The sequence below is a fragment of the Moschus berezovskii genome, chromosome 4 (assembly GCF_049115385.1).
Source record: "Moschus berezovskii isolate FMDL1 chromosome 4, NW_MosBer_1.0, whole genome shotgun sequence".
In the NCBI taxonomy this organism is placed as follows: Eukaryota; Metazoa; Chordata; class Mammalia; order Artiodactyla; family Moschidae; genus Moschus; species Moschus berezovskii.
In genome coordinates, this window is record NC_142463.1 from 11,373,699 (window position 1) to 11,394,891 (window position 21,193).

Sequence of the window (21,193 nt, forward strand, 5' to 3'; positions counted from 1 at the left end):
CAGCTGAAAACTTCCGGATGCCTCTGGCTGTGTAGTGCTGTTGGCTGACTACTTCTTTTTCCTGTGTTGGGGTTGGAGGTGGCTGCAAACTGGGGAGGGGGTGGGGACAGAAACGATGGGGCAGCTCAGGGATCTGACGGTTAATTAAAATGTCCTCACAGGTGATCAATCCATAGTCAGTGGCTGGAATCCGCAATGACCCAGCTCCTCTCTAGCTGAGCACGTGGCCTTCCTGGGGATGGCAGGAGGCCAGGCTGTCCTCCTGGTCCTTGGAAGCCGATGGTGAGGCTGTGCTGTCGATGTTGCCTCCAAAAATCTTCCTGTCTTGTTTCCATAATAGCTTCTGTCATCGCTCTTGACAGGCCAGCCATTAAGTCTTTGGCAAAATTGTAAGAATTATTAACATATGAGGTTTTATACTATTTGACAGCTGTCGGCTCCTTTGGAATCCACATCACCCTGTCTCATCCCTTCCCTCCCTCTCTCCCCCTCGGCATCACCCCTCCTCCCACAGGAGGATGGGAAGGGCCCCCAGTCACTGGGGAGCCAGGAGGAAACAGCTCCTGTTGAGCTTCACTCACAATTGCTCCTTCCCGTCTATGGGATGTTCCTGAGGCCCTGTGTCCTAACCCAGATCCTTCCTCATCCACATGCCTGGCTTCAGTGGTTCTAGTGATGACTCCCAATGCTCCATTTACCTCCCAGCTCGGCCTCAGACCCACATACCATCTCCCTGCTGGACATCTCTTTTCTGATTTTCCAAAGTCTCTTTGGAGATGCTCCAGAGTCTCTTTGGAACTCCAAAGACTTTGGAGTATCCTGGCTGTTCCCATCTAGATGCTGTGCTTCTTCACCCATCTTGTCTTCCAGGCCAGAAATCTGAGGGTCACCCTAATCTCCTCTCCCTCCCACACCTCCACAGTCTCTGGTCCCCAAGCTCTGTCCATCCTGCTTCCTAAAATCCTTGGCTCTCCCCTCTCCTGCCCTAGGAGGCAAAGCTGTTGCTTTGCCCTAGTCTGGGTCTCCACATTTGTATCTACACTGGCCGGTGCCCTGCCCAGATCCCCTTGGGCCCTCCCATGTAGGGTGTGCCCATCTTCCAAAAGCATTTCCCTGGGGCTGCAGCATGCTGACTCCGCCCAGGCAGGCAGGGATTGCCAGAGAAGTGATGTTCCTGCTTCTCAGGGCCCCTCTGGCCAATTGCCAAGGGGAGTTGGTGTACAAAGCCGATGCTGAGGCCCGGTTTACATGAGGCCCTGAGGTCCCTGTGGAATGAAGCTTCATTTCCCCATCGTGGTAACTGGCTTGATAGGCTTCGTCCTCTTCGCTACCTCCCTGCCCACCCCCACCCCAATTTTGGCACCCACCCCAGATCCCACAGGCCCTCCCAAGCCGTGCAGGCCCGACCTACTTCTGAAAGCCTGTGGCATTTCTCTGAGGCTGCAGCCTGCTTTCCGGGGACCGTCTTCCAAAGAAACTGCTTGCACTCAAACCTTGCTCAGAGTTGGGTGCCAGGGGAACCCAGACCAAGACCAGACTCTCGGTCTGTTTCTCCTCACACTCGAGGATGAGTCATGGGTACGCAGGCCCGGTTCTTACACTCCCTTCCCTGGAGGGCAGGAGGTGCCCTCAGTTCCTCACTTCCCGTTCCATCAGTAAAGGGAGCCCTTCCCCATGCCCGTGGCCTAGATCCAGAAAATCTGAATGTACACAGTGTTTGGGGCTGCTATTTACATTTCAAAAGCAATTGCCACAGGCTTCAAATAGTATGCTTTTCTGGTACTTTCATTAGATAAGTTTTCCATTTACTTAGCCATTAATAATACCACTATAGGGCCATGAATGTTAGTAAGAAACATGTTCCCAGATATCAAAATATATCACAAAGCTATCCCAAATAAAGCTAGTTTTGTTTAGCACAAGAATTAACAAATTAACAGAGATGTCCAAAATAGGACTCTAATAAATGATAAAAGTGGCAGTTCTAATTAGTGTAGAAAGGATGGGTTAGTCATGAAATGGAGATGGATAATTAATCATTTGGGGGAAATAGACACCTACCTCCTGCAAATTCCTGATGGATAAAAATGTTGATAGAAAAAAATAAAACCATAAAAGAACTGGAAGAAACTAAGGTGGTGATCTCAGGATGAGGTGAACCTTCCCCAGGAAACAAGGAAAGAAACCAAAAATGAAACTGTGAGAGGTGAAAAAACAAAAATACAGAATCCCACTGTTAAAAAGCAGACCGGGAAAACATACTGGCAGTGTGTACTATAGAAGAAAAAAGAAGAAATAAAGTAAGGTTGAATTGAATCCATCTCCATTTTAGTTGGCTCCCGACACATAGTATTAAAAATCAGCAGAAGTTAGAGTAAGTCCTGAAAAGGCCAACATTCGGTCATCTGCTCGTGAACCTGCTGACCCTCATGATTAGGAAGTTCTTCCTGGTGTCCAACCTGCATCCGTCTTTCTGCAACAAAAGCCTCTTCTATCCTCTGTCCAAGTGACTTTAGGCACTTCGTGTGGCTCCAGGGCGTCCCAGCCAGGATACCTCGGGGCCTTCCTTTACTGGGAGATGTAGTTCAGCCACAGGCAAAGTCTGGGAGAGTTCAGGTTTTTTGGAGGGTTCACTGGCTCTTCAGCCTGTTCACATGTGTTCACAGCGGGTCCTTCTCTCACATTCTACTTCCCCATCCCCAACTTTGTCCTGAGCCCACCAGGATGCTTTCTGGGCCTTGTCCTGAGCCCTCTTCTGAACCTTCTGAACCTGGCCCTCCCCTTGACCGTCTGACTCCCACTGACCCATCCCAGGCCCTGGCCGGAGTCCCCACGGCCACATCCTGTGGGCCAAACTGCTGCTCTGAGCCTGCCGACTGTGTGCAGGGAACAGATGGGCTTCCCGTGGACACGGCAGCAGCGCAGAAGCTAATCCACTTTTATCTCGTTATGGTGACAGCCACCCTGTTAAATGGAATGGACTATCGATTCGGGGCTCACTTCCAGCCTGAGGATTTTCCATCACAGGCCTGAGTAGAATAGGAGAAAAGCAACACTTATTAACTTGGGTGCCAGTCAGGGAGAGGCTGGAATGGGGGCAGGCGCTGGGCCGGATGCACTGCAGGTGCCGGTGGCACTGGGGATCCAGGCTCAGACCCAGGTCCTGGGGAGCCTCTCCTTATCCCCTCTCCCAGGGTGACAAGAGGGAATGAGGGGCCAGAGATGGTGACACACACACACACAATACTGACACACATGTACTCGTAATATCAACACATGAACACACACACAGCACTGACATACGTACGTTCAACACTGACAGATGGACGCGCCCAAAGCTGAAACATGTGTACACATACATCCAAGAATGAATTATGGGCACACTCATGCATGCACACTAACATTGACACACACACACACACACAATGCTGACACATGTAGACACCCGTATGTACACTCAAGGCTGATACAGACAGCATGCCGACACACCCACATCCCACTGCTGACACAGATCCACACAGGTATACTGCCATGCACAAACCCATTGCTGACACACATATGAACGCACCGGAGACACATGTTTACACAAATACTCAACGCTGACACACGCACGCTCATTACTGACACACATATCCTCCACATGCTGACACAGCAATGCATAATCCTGACAAACATGTTCAATGCCGACACACACAGACACACAGCCCTGGTGCCCACACTCACACAGTGCTAGACACACAGGCTGACATCACATGGCGACATGTTTCTGCTCAAGGTGCGGACACATGCCCAGCACGATTGCACACACAAACACACCCTCACTGACCTACATTCTACAGACACACTCGGTATGCACCAGCATCCACGTCCAAGTGACACATCTGTGCCGCACTTATAGCCTGATACCGACAGACACAAACACAGTGTAATGCTGGCATGTGGGTTTGCATCTACTGCTGACACACAAGTTAATGATGCATGTGTATATAATATGCACACACATATACACAATAGTCTCTCTCACACACACACGTACATACACACTTATAAACCCACTGGCAGCTCCCTTGGTTCAGGCCCCTGGTCAGTATAAAACATCTCTGCTGTGTCCTTGTCAGGTGCTGGGGCTGGATGGAAGATGAGACTCAGTGCCTTCCCTCAAGGAGTTTTGCCTCCAGTAGTCAAGACGACACCCAGAGACTTAAAGCTAATTTCTGTAGTGTTAGCATACGCCCCTTGCCATTCTAAGTACTTTGCAGGGGTATACTTTTAAAATCTCCAGTATCCTGGTGAAAGTATTAGTTGCTCAGTTTTGTCTGACTCTTTTCGATCCCAGGGACTATAGCCCTCCAGGCACCTCTGTCCATGGGATTCTCCAGGCAACAATATTGGAGTGGGTTGCTATGCCCTTCTCCAGGAGATCTTCTCAACCCAGGGATCAAACCTGGGTCTTCTGCACTGCAAGCAGATTCTTTACCCTCTGAGCCACCAGGGCAACCCCGAGACTCATACATTGAAGCCTTAATTCCCGGTGTGGTGGTATTTGGAGGTGTGGCCTTTGGGAGGTAATTAGGTTTATTTTTATTTATTTTTAATAAATAAATTTTTTCCGGCTGGGTTCAGGATCTGGCTCTCAACGCCTCCGCCACAGCCGCTGCCTCCCTCTTCTGGGCCCTCCTGCCCGACCGCCCCCGCTGCCGGCTCCTGCTGGTAATTAGCTTTAGATGAGGTCATGAGGGTGGGGCCCCCATGATGGGATTAGTGCCCTTATAAAAAGAGACATCAGATTACTTGTTCTCTTTGTCCCCGCTCCTCTGCCTAGCATGCAGAAGAGGTCATGTTTGCATACAGCGAAATAGCAGCAGCCTCAGCCAGGAAGAGGGTTCTCACCAGAGCCAAACCATGCTGGCATCCTGATTTTGAACTCTCAGCATCCAGACCTGTGAGAAAATAAAGTTCTGTTATTGAAGCCCCACCCTCACTGCTAGTCTGTGGTATTTCTTTATGGTGGCCTGAGCTGACCAGGACTGGGATGGAAGGCTGCTGGAGGCGGCTGGTCTGAGACCAGCATGGAGACCTGACTCTCACTGACCAGGACTTGTCTCATGTCTCTTTCTCACTTGTAAAGTGGGGGCCTGGGTTGGACTCTCTCCAAAGACCTGGCCTATGTTGACACCGTGTGAGCCTGGAATCAGTCTTTCCCAGCTCCCTGGTGAGTCTCTGGAGGGGAGTAGTGGAAGGCAGACCTGCAGGCCCTTGATCCCCCTCACCCCGTTTCTTGGAGCTGTGGCTTTGTAGTGGTGGGAAGTGGGGTCTGTGGGTGGGGAGGGTGTTACCCGCTATGATCCTCCCTGTCTGTGTACTGGGGGCATCAGGGTGACACCACGGTCAGGCCTTCCCAAGGCACTTCTGCAAAGTAGGATGTGGGTCAGAAGACTGAAGACAGTGGTTTCCACCCAGGGTCCCCTGGACCTGGGGACTCACTGACACTGCCCTGGGGCTCTCTTTTGTCCCCACCAGCCAAGGTGTCCTCCAGTTCACCTCAGCCCAGCTGCTTCCCCATCAGCCCAGCTGTCCCTCCACCTCAGGCCAGCTGCGTCTCCAACATCAGTCCAGCTGTCTTCCCCCCTCAGCCCAGCTGACCCCTCACCTCAGCCCAGCTGTCCGCCCACATCAGTCCCGCTGTCCCTTTGAACAGCACAACTGTTGCCTCAGAGCAGCCCAGCTCCTCCCAGCTGCTCTCCCAGGATCAGCTACTGCTCCAAGCTAGCAGCCTTCCCGTGAGTGCAGGTGACCCGCCCGGCGGTGCTCCGCAGCGGGCACTCTGTTGCTGTCTCACACGTCCCATCACCCCGTGTCTGTCCTGATGTCCCCAGGTCACCCAGCTGCTGTACCTACTGGACAAGTAGTTCTGCCCTCACATCAGGCCAAGTGTTTTGTCCCATCTGCTCAACTGTCCTCCCTCAACATCTAGCTGGCTCTTCCTCCCCAGATCACCCCAGCTGTTCCCCTCTTGTCTGTTCAGCATTTTTTCCCCAGCACATCAGCCCAGCTGTTCTTCCCTGTCCCCCATCAGCTGGTTCTTCTCTCTTTGTATCAGTTCAATGGTTCTCTTTTCCGGGCACTTTCACAGGCAGTGGCAGGGCTATATTGGGTCCCCCCAGGGCAGTCTCTCTGATGTTGCTAGATGGCTCCCCCTGCTCTGTTCCAGGTTCCCTCACCCACGTGGTAAGCAGGGGCATGGCCTGTGGGTGTCTAATCCTGGGCTCATACCCTGCTCTTCCCTGAGAGGCACAGGGAGGAGGAGGCACCCAAGACTGGGAGAAGATGGAGAGAACTCAGGCATCCCCATCACCCTACAGACAGGAGGGACCTCAGCATCATCTCTGACCCTTCCCAGAGTCAGGGGAGTGCCTGGCATTACCCTGTCCCCAGAGAGGCAGGAGGAGGCGGAGGCATTCTACAGTCACCCCAGCTCTGGATAGTAAAGACAAACCTTCATCAGCCACTTCTGCATAGAGACAGGAGCAACCCCTGGAATCATCTTCCCCACCTTAATCTGAACCCCAGAGAAGAAAAGACAGATCCTGATTAAATATGCAAATTCAAGCAGATGGCGGAGCACGGTGATGGACAGGCTGTCAGGAGAGCATGTCACCATGTGATGTGTGTGCCTTTGTGTATGTGTGTCTGTGTGATTAGTGGGGGGAAAAATACTGTGTGAAGGAGGGGGAGGAGCCTGGGGCACAGCGCTGCCTCTGGCCAATGGGGCTACACGGGCGGGGCGGGGTAAGGCGGGATGAGGGGCTGAGCGAGGCAGGGAGTCTGCAGGAGGGAAGAGGATATGTAATGACCTCCCACAGTCGGCCAGCCCAGGACCTCCCTGTGACCAGCTCTCCAGGCCTCTCCAGGGCAGGATGCTAATTCTACCAGATCAGGGCTGGGACAGGAGGGGATTTGTTGCTGTAATCTGCACCTGTATCTCTGCTCTTGCCATCGGCCAAACAATAAAAGACACAATATTTACACAACTTACCGGGGGAAGCAATATTGGGTCATTGATTTTGTGTCCCTTGGATTTTCACGGGCTAAACCTTAATGGTTTTTAATCATAAAATATTAGCGCCGCAGGGTACTTAGCACTGGCACCTCGCTGGTGAGGGATGGCTCCCCCGCCCCCCTCCACAGCTCCAAGGGGAGCGCCCCAAAGAGGAGGGGCCAGTGTCCTGCTACACACACACACACACACAGGCACACGCACGCATACGCACACACATAACACCCAGGATAGCAGAGTCTCTGGGAGCCTGCCCTGGGATTGGCCCAGACTTAGGCACATTTGGGGGAGCCCCTGGGTTGGGAAGATCCCCTGAAGGAGGGCATGGCAACCCACTCCAGTGTCCTTGCCTGGAGAATGCCATGGACAGGAGCCGGCGGTGTACAGTCCATGGGGTCGAAAATTGCTGGACACGACTGAGTGACTAAGCGCAGCAGCTGGAGAAGAGGGCGCCCTCCTATCAGCCCCCCCAGTTCTAGAAGCAGAACAGAAGGAAATCAACTCATCCTCATCGAAAGGAGGTTTGGCTTCAGCAGGGATGTTTGGAATAAAAGTTTTTGCCCTCTTCTTTCCCTCTTCCAGGTACATCCTTCACCCTAGCTCAGTGTGGGGACTCCTGCCTATCGTCAAATCTCTAGGTGGAGTTGTCTACAAGGATGGGGCCAGGTCGCATTCATTCCTGTATCTTCAGCACTTGGCCCAGTGCCCGGAGCATCATTGGTTGAATAGATGGATGAGTGACTGTGCTAGACTCTGAAGGTAGGTTTCCTACCTACAGAGGCTTTTCATTCATTCATTCAACAAACACTAATATTTACTGATCCCCTACTGTGTGCCTGATCTCAGAGGTGAACTTGACCCAGGCCCTGCCCTCACCAGGGTAAGTGTGGTGGTCAGGGAGGCTTCAGATGCTGGGGGTGGGAAGGGGATATAGAGAATGAAATGGAAAGGGCTTTTGAATAGGGAGTTTGAAATGCCTGAATGAAGCTCAGCCTCCCAAGGGGACCGCTTTGAAGAACCAAACTTGTGAGATGTTGAGATCTGAACACAACAGCTCCTCCTCATCCCAGGCAGGGAGGGCTTCCAGACGAGGCTTCCTTGGAGAACGAGGTCTGGCTGCGGTGTGTGCTGTGCAGGAAGCCCACTGCCTGGGAGAGGCTGGTTTCTTCGGTGCAGAAGAGATGGGTGGGCGATGTTGTTGCTGTTGTTTATCTTTTCTGAAAGTGAACACGCTGCCCACCCCACCCTGCATCTCTGCTCCCCAGCGCCCGCGGGGAAGTCGATAGCAATGGATTAAACAGTGAGGAGAAGGCAGAGAGCACAATTGGAAGAAAGATAAAGATAATTAAAACTAATTCCAACTGTTCCCAGAGAAATCAATTTCATAACTTCAGTGCATCCCTAAGTTTGCTCTTGAGGCTCTGCAGCGCCGAGCAGAGGGCACGCACTGGAGAGTTTAGTGTGCAGACACAGGTCTGTGTGTACGAGGGCCCTTGCGCATGCGTGTGTGCGTGGACTTTATGCGCATGCGTGGTGCATGTTCATATCTATATACGCACACGTGCATGTTTTGTGTATGGGGGGCACACACAAAAGTGTGTCTCCATGGTGCACTGGCTCTTGGCCTCCTTTTTGACCCTGAGTGGAAGGGGCAAGAGAGTCAGGACGGCTAGGTGGGCTTAGGTCTATTCTCCTCCACCAAGGCCTTCCTTTTGCCTGCTTTAGGGGCCTCTTGGCTAGTCCAGCTCCCCTTTATACATATGTGAAATCGAGGCTCAGAGAGTAGAGTCTTGCCATGGCTCACACAGCAAGTGAGAACCAGAACTGGGGCTAGAATGCTGGTCTCCTGGGCTTCCTCTGCCCCAGGGACATCACTGGTCATTTGTGTGAGTGCAGCCAGGCATGGAGAGGGGGGATAGATCTGACCTTATATTGCTGGGAGCTCCCGTGTGAACAGCCTTTAATTCACTCATGCTTCTTTCTAAAAATAATTTTATTTACTTGTTTTTGACAGTGCTGGGTCTCTGTTGCTACGTGGGCTTTTCTCAAGTTGCGGCGAGTACGGGCTGCTCTCTAGTTGCAGCCCGCAGGTTTCTCATCGCAGTGGCTTCTCTTCTTTAGGATCATAGGCTCTAGGGCACTCAGGCCTCAGCTGCAGCACGTGGGCTCAGTAGTTGCATTCCCCAGTCTCTGGAGCACAGGCTCAATAGTTGTGGCACATGGGCTTAGTTGCTCTGCGTCGTGAGCGGTCTTCCTGGATCAGGGATTAAACCCATGTCTCCTGCACTGGCGGGCAGATTCTTTACCATGGAGCTACCTGGGAAGCCCACTCACTCATTCTTTAAAGGTAGACTGAGTACCTACCATGTGTCAGGCTCCGTGGGTTCTCTTGCTTGGCTGAGGGCTGGGGACTGGTCGCAGGTGCCTCTGGGAGAGGCCGGGTCCTCCGAAGGAGAGGACTGTGGATGGTGGCAGCCTTGGAAGCAGATCCCAGGACGGAGCACTCCTAAGTCACACCAGCTGCCAAAGGGTCCACCCTGGCCATGGTGGCTTATGCTGCAGGTGACTCCAGAGTAAGCGGGTCAGACCAGGGGTCTTGCTCACCCCCCCAACCCCCTAGGATGAGCCTGCCCAGGGCAAGGGCAGGGTCTGTTATGTCTCTGGGTTGCCCAGGATCTGGCACTGATGGGTAGGCAGCAGGTGTTCCTCCAGCACAGGGCCAGCATGTTAGTGAATCTTTGAGGTACTGAACCAGAAAATAATAAAGCCAGAAAACCGCTCACATCCAAGTGTGAGCATCAATTGCTCTAAATGAATGGTTCCCTCTACCTGCCTGTGCTTGTGTCCTCATTCTTGAAATGGAGTACTTTATCCATCTGGCAGCTGATGTGAATTTCAGAGGAGGTTCTGTTGAAGAAGTGCCCAGCACATAGTTTTCTCTTCTTGTGGACCCTGGGTTTCCACGAATGGGGGGTTATGCAGTGAGCAAGAAATCAGGCAGGAGATGCAAGAGACAAGGGTTTGATCTCTGAGTTGGGACGAGCCCCTGGAAAACGAAATGGCAACCCACCCCAGTATTCTTGCCTGGAAAATTCTATGGACAGGTCACAGAGTTAGACACGACTGAGCTATTGAACATACAAGAAGCCAGGAAATAGCTCATGGCCATATGACTGTTGGAAGCAGAGGGATGGATGAGATGACCTCTCCCAGCACCTCCAGGGTAAGGTGTATGAGCGTCCCCATACTTGGTCCATCCTTCTGTGGTGGGCTTGGAAGCGAAGGACCTGGACCAGGCACCAGTGTCTGCAGAACGGCATGTCACCTCTAGATGGCAGCATTGGCGAGCAGGAGCTGAGTAGGAGGAGACAGGAGGGGGCTGGGCTGGGTCAGGGGGACTAAGGCTGCCATCCTCTGTTCTCAGGTCAAGACCCCGCCCTTTCCCATTGAGAACAGAGTGATAGGGGTTGAATGCGGTGTGAGAGGTGATCCTTTGGGAATTCCTGGATTAGGGAGGAAGGCTTGTCCCCTCTCTTCTTGAGACAGCCCCTATGGGAGCTACAGATCTCCAGGGCTTAGGTCTGGGGTCCAAGCAGGGCAGGAGGTGGCTGCGGCCTCTTCTGTCAGAGGCCTTTCCATCTCGGGAGTGGGGCCTCCAGGGATGCGGGTGAGAGGAGCTCCCTGGGCGCAGGGCAGGGTCTACCCATGCAGGCCCGAGATGCAGAGTGGCAGCCCCCGGCATGAGATAGGCCAAGGCTGAGCATCAAAACCCACCCTCCTTACTCGGCTCCACCTTTCTTGGCATCTCCTCCTGTCTCTCTTTTCCCAGGAAGCCAGAGAGGAGCAGATGGGAGTTGTCAGCAGCTCATTAGGGTTACAGATGGGGATCTGGGGGTGGGAGGGAGTTGAGGGAAGGAGTTGGAGGGAGCAGAGTTCTTGCTAGGCCACCCCTGTGAAGCCTCAGGCAGGACCCAAGGATGTCCCACCCCCAGGCGAGACTCAGGAGAAGTGCCAGCCTCAGAGGTGGGTGTGAGGGTGGGGGCTGAGGAGCGGCCTGCTGGAGGTAGCTTCTCACTCCTGTCTTCCTAGCATGCCTCTGGGCTTCCCAGAGTTGGGCCCTGGGAGGCAGCCCCAGATCACAGGGAAGAGGGGGACGAAGGGCCATCCTCGGTCCATGGGTGCTCTGTGGAGGGAGCAGTGGGGCTCTGAGTTGCTTGCTGTGCCCCCCGGGGTGCTAGAGGAGCTGCTTTGAGATGGAGAACATTCAAGGACAGTCACTGAGTCCTGACTGCCTGCCCAGGCACCAGTGTCTTGGCCGTGAAGCAGTAAAGCAGCTGGGCAGTGCCCAGGCCCAGGATGCAGGGGGCCTGAGTATGGGCATCCATCTGATCAGCTGCTACTGATTCCTGGTGAGTTAGAACAAGTCCTTCTCTCTCTCTCAGCCTTAATTTCACCACCTGGTGAATAATAATAATAAAATAACTCCCTTCCATTGACCATCTACATCAGACACAGTGCTTCATATGTATTATTTTATTTAATGCTCATTACCAGCCTGTGGAGAAGGAGATGGAGACCCACTCCAGTATTCTTGCCTGAAAAATCCCATGGACAGAGGAGCCTGGCGGGCTAAAGTCCATGGGGTTGTGAAGAGCTGGACATGACTTAGTGACTAAAGCACCACCACCAGCCTATGGAGACTTGGACGGGGTAAGTGACGTGACCAAGGAGCAAGAAATCAGACCCAGAACTGTCTGAGTTCAATAACAAGCCCTCCCAGGTCCTTGTTTTTGGTTGTCAGCTCTTTCTCTGGTGGGTTGGGAGCTGCCACTCCTTCTCTGATGTCTCACAGGACGCTTAGGAGTGGGTGAGTGTGTGTGTGTGTGTGGGTGTCATTGTAGGGCCTCTAGATTCAGCCAATAAAAATACAGGATGCGTAGTTAAATTTGAATATGAAATAACAACTAAAATTTTAAGTATAAGTATACTCCATGCAACATTTGGAATATGCCTGTATTAATAAATTATTTGTTGTTTATCTGGCATTCCTAGTCAGAAGAATGCATTTTATTGTGCACTTATTACCAGGCATCAAGAGTCTGGATGGGAGGAGCAGAGGGGTGTAGGGGTCATGTCCAAGTTTCATTCATTCCTAGGGGTGCTTCTTTGGGCTCTGATTCCTCATTTGTAAGATGGAGGAAGAACCCCATCCTCCTTCAGATTGGAGTAATCAATGGCCAGAAGGATGGAGGTGGCTTTAAAAAAAAAAAATTATTTGGTGGTGCCAGGTCTTAGTTGCAGCATGCTGGATCTTCGCTCTTTATTGTGGCGTGCGGGGTCTTTAGTTGAGGCACGTGGGATCTAGTTCCCTTACCAGGGAACTCTGTGTTTGGAATGCAGAGTCTTAGCCATTGGACCACAGAGAGGTTCTCAGATGTGGGTGGCTTTGAAGAATCCAGAGCGCTTTGCCAGGATGAGCCCTGGTCTGGTTAGTAGTGGGTACCGGTCTGTCCCCAGCCACCTCCCCATCTCCTGGGCACCCACCAGTGAGCCTCCATGCCCACCCCATCCCCTGTTCTACAGAAGCCCACAACTTTTTCTCCATAAAAGGTACAGCCTGATGTCCACTGAACGCAGACCTTGCCCATCAGCAAGTCTTCCCTTCAATGTCCTGGTCTACGGGCTGAGTCACAGGCTTACAAAGTGTCACTTGCCTTTTCCCCTTTTTTTCAAGTGTCTATTTTTAACAGCTTTATTGAGATATAACTGATACCCAAAGAACTGCACATATTTAATGTGTCACTTCTGTTTGTTTCCCAATTCACTTATGCCAATGACGCTTGTTATTGAAGTTGGTGATTTAATGAAAGAACAAGTGAACCAAAATATTGTGAACACACAAAAAAGTTGTTGTTTTTGTAAAACTAAATTGAAGTCTTTAGAAAGATTCCATCAAGGTAATTGCTAAAGAAAAAGAATTACTGTCAAATTAAGTGTGGATAAGCGACTGTAAGATAAGGTGGGAAACAAAACTGTAAAAATTTAGAAGATTCGACACTCACATCACTTTACAAGTGTCTTTTAAGTTCAGGCTCCACTTTAGAGAAATTTAAATGGGAAATTGAGGCTGATGTGTCGTGGTTTAGTTTACCCAAGGAAGATGGCTCAGCTCCCCAAAGCAGACCCGTAGGCAAAGCAACGTCTTTAGTCTGCACAAAAGGAAATTAAAAAGGCAAAAAACTTTTATGCTGTAAGTTGAAATAAAATGATGTTGTGAAAGTGTGTGTTTTTAAAACGATTTCTCTGGAACCAATTTTTTACATTAACTCAATATCCCAAACTCATGGTATTAGTTTATCCAGAAGGCTTTCCTTATGTGTGCTAAGTGGCATATCTGAAGACTGTTCCCCGCCCTCCTAAGTGTATCCATGCACACGCACACCCACCCCTGCATACACACAGTCCTGCACACATACAAATATACACAGATATGCACACTCCCCCTAAGTCATGAACAGAGGCACTGATGTGTGAGCACACATGCTCTTAATCTCCCAGGCTCCAGTGGACACGGGGTGCTCACACATACTTATTCATAGTCACCCCATGCCCAGCCAGTAACTCACATACACACATCACACACATACGCCTGAGCACACGCATGCGCACACACACAAGATTAACCTTTTTTTCTCCCTCCTGCGAGAACAGCCAAGGCAATAAGCAGAGGTTGGTTTTTTAAAATCAGAAATTCATACTTTGGTGCTTTCCTCTCCTCGGCCCAGTCGGCGGTTGGGCAGGACGACGGAGGGAGGAGGTGGGAGGATGGGGAGGGACCTGGAAGCAGAAGACCTCCTCCAGGCTAGATTCATCTAGCTGGCACCCGGCTGGGGAGGCGGGTGGCGGTGCAGGTGAGCTGGGTTCCAGCTGCATTCCTGAGTGCCCTGTTCTGCTTTTATCTAAGATGTAGCTGGGACTGCCTGAGGAGACGGCCCTTCTGGAGCTCCAGGAGGGAGGTGGGGGTAGCGACTCCCCAAAGGAAAAGGGGCGGTGGGCTCTGTGGGGATCCAGGGCTGGGCTTAACCTATTCTGTCCCGGCTCCTGGTTGCCGGACTCAGGGAGACCCCCTGCGGGTTCTCTGGGCTCTGAATGCTCAGTCACTCAGTCATGTCTGACTCTGAAGTCCCATGGACTGTTGCCCATCAGGCTTCTCTGCCCAGGGGATTTTCCAGGCAAGAATACTGGAGTGGGTTGTCATTTCCTACTCCAGGGGCTCTTCAGACCCAGGGATCAAACCCACATCTCTTGTGTTTCTTGCATCAGAAGGCGGGTTCTTCACCACTAGTGCCACCTGGGTTTCCGGAAACCGGCCTCAGTGGTGCCACCTCAAACCTCCAGCATCAGAATCTCTAGGATTCAGGTCAAGGAATCTGCATTTTTAAAGTTCTCCAGGTGATTCTGATAAGCAGCAAGGTTTGGAGCCCCTGACAAGGGACTGCGGGAGAAAGGCTTCCTGCAGACTTGCTATCTCCTGGGTGCCTTCAGGACCCTGTGCCATCTTGGCTAGGAGTGGGGAGATTTCTAATGCCAGGGTACAGAGTCCTAGGATTTTTACAGTTTTCAGAAGTTTCACACACATGATTTCATATGCTCCCATCATGACCTCCCTTTCCCTCCTACCCCTGTGTTGCCCCTTCCACTTCCCTCTCCCCATTGGTGACCACTGCTTTGTTCTGTGTATCTGGAATTCTGCTTCTTTGCCCTTTGTTCACTGGTTGTTGCATTAGATTACACGTATAAATGATATCATACAGTATTTGCCTCTCTCTTTCTGACTTGCTTCACTTAGCATAATGCTCTCTAGTCCATCCATGTTGCTGCAAATAGCAAAATTTCTTTTTTATGACTGAGTAATATTTCAATATTTTATGGCTGATATACAGCACATCTTCTTTATCTTTTCATCTATTGATGAAGACTTAGTTTGCTTCCATACCTTGGAAATTGTAAATAGTGCTGCTATGAATACTGGGGTGCATGTATCTTTTTGAATTAGTGGGTTTTTTTTTTTGTGTTTGTGCGTATATTGGGTCCTCTATTTCTACAAAAGAGGAGATAGAGAACCAGAGATGAAAGGACTCGCCCAAGGCCATTCAGCTAGTCCTTGAAGTTGGTGGTATTTGAACCTGGGCCATCAGGTTTCAAAGCTCATGTTTTGTGTATCAGTCAGCAGGGGCCATAACAAACAATCCCCAGGTTTCAGTGGCCGAAAACAACAAAGACTTATATCTTACTTCTGCTACATGTCCAACAAGGGATCCACAGAGCCTCCATTTATCACAGTCACTCTGTTCATCTTCGTCACCTGGTTGCCGGAGCAGCCGCCATCTTGGATTTTGCCAGTTGCTGGGCAGAGGGAAAGGGAGCTCTGGAGGGTGTGTTGCATTTAAATGCTCAGGAGTGACCACACCATTAACACAAGTGGCCAGGACTAGTCATATGCCTCACTTCCAACTACAGGAAGTGCAATCATTCCATCAGCCCAGAAGTGGGGGGTAAGGGGATGGGGGGGTGGGGAGAACAGGAAATATTTGGTGAACAGTGCCTATCATGTCTGCTCTGCCAACTGCATGCGACATGGGCCCAGGAGCTCTGGTGTGCCCTTGGATGGGGCCCTACGAGTGATGGCTGCCCTTTTCTTTCCTGCCTCAGCCCAGTCCCAGCCTCCCCAGCTCTGTCCCTGAGACTCCCGGTCTCCCCAATGCTTCCTTCTCTACTCCCATCCGCTGCTGGGTTCACAGTCTCCTCCTTATGTTTCAGTCCAGGAGTTTCAGAGTCCAGTCCTGCTTTGCCTACAACCCACTGTGCACGGTGATCCCAAGTCCACCCTTTCTCATCCAGTGGGTCTCAGCTTGCCCATCTGTACGTTGGGATTCTGCATCTCAGCATCTCCCTCCCCCGCCACCACCCCGCCTCTTGTGGGAAGCGTTCCTGGAGGCCTCTGCATGTTGAGACAACAGACCTGGGGGAACAGACTTTATTTTTCCTCCTTTCCTGTCCCTGTTTTAGAAGATCCCACATATGTTGGGCCTGGAGGCATCCCACGCGTCCTGGGAGCTGAAGGGGCTGCTGCTTCTGCCAGGAAAAATCTCTTTTTGGAAGGGGGGAGCTCTCCCCAGAGAGGGGCCAGGCCTAGACTGTCTCTTTCCTCTTCACTTCCATGGGCAGGGGGTGGGATGGCCAGCACGTCAGGCTGTGGCTGTGGGCAGAGATTTCTGCCAGCTCCTCTCCCACCTACCTGGAGACCACCCAAGGAATGAGCTTTGTATCTTTAGGGATTTAGGTTTGACATCTGGAAGGACTTCCTGGCAAGGCCAGTTACTGGATGGGGGAAGGGAGAACAGGGAATCTTCTCTGATATATATTTAATTTTTAATTAGTCTACAAGCTTGAACATTTCTTATGTTTTAAAATCGTTGTTAATGTTAAAAAGTAATACATCCTTACTATAAAAAAAAAAAAAAGAAGGTTATAGAGTATGGGCTTCCCTGGTGGCTCAGTGGTAAAGAATCTGCCTGCAGTGCAGGAAACCCAGGTTCGATCCCTGGGTCAGGAAGATCCCCTGCAGGAGGAAGTGGAAATACACTCTAGTATGGAGTTCAGAGTAAACATCTTTCCTTTGGGAATTCCTTGGCTATCCAGTGGCTAGGACTCTACACTTTCACTTCCAGGTCCCGGTTCAGTCCCTGGTTGGGGAACTAAGGTCCTGCAAGCCTTGTGACCAAAAAAAAAAAAAAAAAGATGTGTGTGTGTGTGTGTGTGTGTACACATATCCTTCCTTCTTGCAGGCCTACACTCAAGGGGAAATCACAGTCAGCACTTTGGAGTGTATTTCTCCAGACCTTTCCCCATAGACATACAAACAAACCGAGAAGGTTTTATGACTCTTCTATACAAAAATGGGATCGTGGTTATGCTTGTAGATACATCTCTGTCACCTGCTCACCTACACTGTCTCCTCAAGTATGTACTGTGCCCCTGCTGTGTGTCTGGCCCTGTGTGGGACCCCAGGGTGTTGCACAGACTCCCTGTGACTCTAGGAGGGCCTGGTTGTTTGAAGAAGGCTGCTCAACCGGGGGACTGTAGGAGTGGCCTCAGCAGGCAGTGTCTGAAGCAGATATGAGGGGTAAGGAGCTTGTGCTGGTCTCATCACAGGGCAGTGAGGCGGTGCTGGTCTCTCTGACATGGGTCAGAAGTGTGTGTGCAGCAAACAGGGTCCAGGCCCGACGGGGTCTGGGGCAGCCCGGAGGTTCCCTTCTCTGGTCACGAAGGATGGAATCTGCTTCATGGATTCTTGAAACCAGATGTCCTGGGTTTCTGGGTTAGGAAGGTGGTGGGAGACATTTAGTGAGTGCCCACTGTATATTAGAGGCTTTCTGACGTGCTGTTCAGTCCTCTAGGCTACCTTTGCCCATTGTAGAAGTACCTGGGTTAAATGCCACCTGCTCCAGGAGGCCTTCCCTGGCAGCTCTCTTTTGCTGCTATGACCCCCTGTGCTTTTTTCACTCCTCCTCAGAGAAGTGACCTGTTTGTAGGTGCCCCCCTCCACACTGGGGCTTCCCTGGTGGCTCAGTTGGTAAAGAATCTGCCTGCAATGAGGAGACAGGGATTCGATTCCTGGATCAGGAATATCCCCTGGAGAAGGAACTGGCAACCCGCTCCAGTATTCTTGCCTGGGAAATCTCATGGACAGAGGAGCCTGCAGTCCATGGGGGTTCACAAGAGTTGGACACGACTTAGTGACTAAACCACCACCAAAAGTAATTAGTCTTGTTGGGAAAGATTAGATAACAATATGGAATAACAATAGCTAGTGCAGCAGTTGGTGGTGTCAGGCTCTGGGAGACTTCTCTACACTGAACTATAAACAGCTCCCTGGGGGTAAAGACTGGTCAGAGTTAAGGCTGTCTCTATCATTTCTACAATAGCACATGGAAAACACTGGCTCCAAAATGACTACAGCTTGCTACTGTAGACTCGGGAATCTGGGTGTTACCTGGGGTGGGAGCTTTTCCTCCCTTTTCTTTCTCTTTCTCTGGGATGGGAATAGCTCTCTTGCCCTCCCTCACTCTCCATCCTGCCTCAACCACCAGATTCTGCATAAATATCTGGAGGTGGACTCAGAACCTTGCCAGAGAGTGTGGTGAGCCTCTGCACATCTCTGTTCCTGCTTGAATACCTTCTGTGATGGGGAACTCACCACTGCTCACAGAGCTCCTTCCTGCTTGTTGAGAAGTCCTTCCTTGCAAAGAGCTGGAATCTGTCCCTGAGACTGAGAGTCACAGCCAGCCAGTCCAGCCAACCAGCTCACCCTGCCTTTAACAGAGGAAGGAGCTGTCTCCAGAGAGGTTAAGTGACTGGCTCAAAGTTACAGAGCAAGTGAACAGAAGACTGGAACCCCTGATCCGGATTCCTAGTTCAGACCTCCTTCTCCTACCCAAGGATCCTGGTTCTGACCTCTGGGTCTCACTTGGGGGGCTTCTGCTGTCTCAGGGATCTGATGACTGAGTCCATGGTGTGAGCATCTTCTCCTGATCATCCCTCCCAGACCATCCGTGTGCCTGGTCCCTGAAACAGAGCTGACTGGGCTTGGAAAGGCTGCAGTTTGCCCCTGCCCCACCACCTTGCCTCCTCCTTTTTCAGCTCTTCTCATTTTTCCTCTGAAAGGAAAAAATTAATAGAAAATGTAAGTGAGCAATCTCACGGACGAGGCGGGTTTTCATTATTTGCGGCTGGGGAAGGCAGGCTGGGGCGAGGATCCCAGTGAAGCATGGATTCTGCCAGGAGCCTCGGGAGATAATTGAGCAGCGGCGGCAGAGGCAGCGGGCAGGGGGCGGCGCGGGCGCGGGAGCTGTATTATCATTAGAATTTACATGACACATTAGCCAGAAGTGGCAGCGTTCATCTTTCTAACCAAATCCCATTTACCAAATGAGCAGCCGACACTTGTTTTATCAGCTGGCTCTGTTCTCCATGCGGCTTTCTGCTCAGCATGCTCCGAACGGGCTGCTGGCCTTTCAGGCAGAGGAAGGAGAGGCCCCTGACATTTCCTAAGTGCCCACTGTGTGCCTGATGCTTTCTTTTTTAAAAAATTTTATTAAAGTATAGTTGATTTACAATGCTGTGTTAATTTCTGCTGTATGGCAAAGTGATTCAGTTATACATCCATGTGTGTATATATACATATATACATACACATTCTTTTTAATATTCTTTCCATTGTGGCTTATCACAGGATATTGGATATAGTTTCCTGTGCTATATAGAAGGGCCTTGTTTATCCATCCTAAATGTATGAGTTTGCACCTTGACACTTTCTGGTTCCTGAATTCTCATAATACCCCTGTGGGCAGGCGGTGTTATGACAGCTACTTTATGGACAGGCAAACTGAGGCTTAGAGAGGTTAAGGCTATGCTTTCATTTTGCATTGTTCTAGCAATAATAATAGTAAACTTAAGGGAGTAAACTCCAAAGACAAATTTCCTGGGTTCGAATCTTGGCTCTTCCATTTGCCAGCTCTGTGTCCTGGGGCAGGTTACTTAACTTCTCTGAATTTTCCCGTCCTCACCTGCAAAATGGTATCAATTATAGTGCCTGTACATGACTGTTGTGAAGATTAAATACAACACTGAAAGCAAAGTGATTAGCATTGAGTGAGTTCCAGATGTCTATTAGATGTCTAATAGTATTAATAATTCCTATTATTTTTATTGCTGGTATATACTGCACCCCCACTTGCCCCCACTAGCTGCTAGGTCTGTGCTTAAGCGCTCTCCATTCATCCGTTTGATCTTCCCAACAACACTGTTTTTTCTGATGAGAGCTATGGGGCTCAGAGAAGTGAACTGGGTTCCCGGAGGTCACCCAGCTCCTGAGTGATGATGCTGTTTCCTGAGCTGGAATTGGGTCTTTTAAAGACCAAGACCTGTGTCTTTCCAGCTGTACCAGCTGCTTTCCCGCCCAAGATGGGAGTTTTTCCCTCTCTGAGCCACTCCCAGCAGCCTCCCCTCTTGATTTGCCCCTCTCTGAGCTCCTTCCCTCTGCCAAAAGGGACCTGCAGGGAGGGGTAAGGGGGTGACTGCTCACTCCCTCTGCTTCTGCCCTCAGAAGTGTTTGCTGCTGAGCCAGCCCATCACTCACCCCGGGTGGGGGGAGGGCTGATGACAGGGAACTTCTGACTGAGTACCTACTATGTACCAGGCCCTGGGGCTAGACAGAGATGAATGAGATGAAGCCTCCAATGACAACACAAAGGGTATCAGGGAAAGAACATGATTAATTGCAGAAAGAGCTACACAGACAACAGCCAGGCTGGAGTTTGCAGGTGGGAGAGCCCCGCTCTGAACAGAGCCATGAATAAGAAGGGCTTATTCATGCATTGGGTAGTATTTATTGAGTGCCTACTATGTGCCAGGTCCTGTTCTAGGTGTTTGGAGCTCTCTCTGGGTACAAGTCAGACGAAAGCTCAGTTCCCAAGGAGTTTTACATTCTAAGCAGGTGACAAAGAATAATGACATAAAGCCATAATAATTTCCTTGCCGAGGGTGAATGCTCTGAAGACAGTGGCAAAGGCTGATGAGGCAGAGGGAGGCGTGGTTAGATACCGAGTTCAGAGGAGGTAACACTGAATGGTGACACGATGGAGCCAGCCACTGGAGGATCTGCAGGAACCGTGAGGGACAGATGTTCTAGGGGAGGGAGAGAGCTTGGCCGGTTATAGGAACAGAGCCAAGGCTGAGTGTGGCTGGGGGGTGGCGAGCTGGGGAGGGTAGAAGGAGATGGGTGGGGAATGCAGGCCCCAGCCCCTGGGGGGAGGAGAGGAGCGAGATCTGTCTTTATCTCCGGGGTGACCACCTGTTCTGAGTGGCCTCTCTCCTCTCCTCGTTGGCCTCTCTGCTTCTCTTTGCATCCCCATCAATGTTCCTTCCTGTTTGAAGGCCTTGTGGAACTACTTTGAAGAGCACAGCTAGCTCTGGAGCCAGGGCACCTCCCATCCCTGCCTATCCCCCTGGCCGGCCCCCCTCTGACTGCCCCGTCTGGCTTTGCAACCCTCCCCCACAACACACACACACTGC

General features: G+C 51.1%; 1 long non-coding RNA gene across 1 annotated transcript in view; it reads left to right on the forward strand.

Annotated features, from left to right (window-relative positions):
- LOC129540949 (uncharacterized) overlaps nt 1–431 on the forward strand; it is a 36,514-nt gene extending 36,083 nt beyond the window's left edge. The window contains exon 5 of the long non-coding RNA XR_008682737.2: nt 162–431. This is a non-coding gene — a long non-coding RNA (uncharacterized LOC129540949). The remainder of the gene's footprint in view (nt 1–161) is intronic.
- Nucleotides 432–21,193: the final 20,762 nt, after the last annotated feature.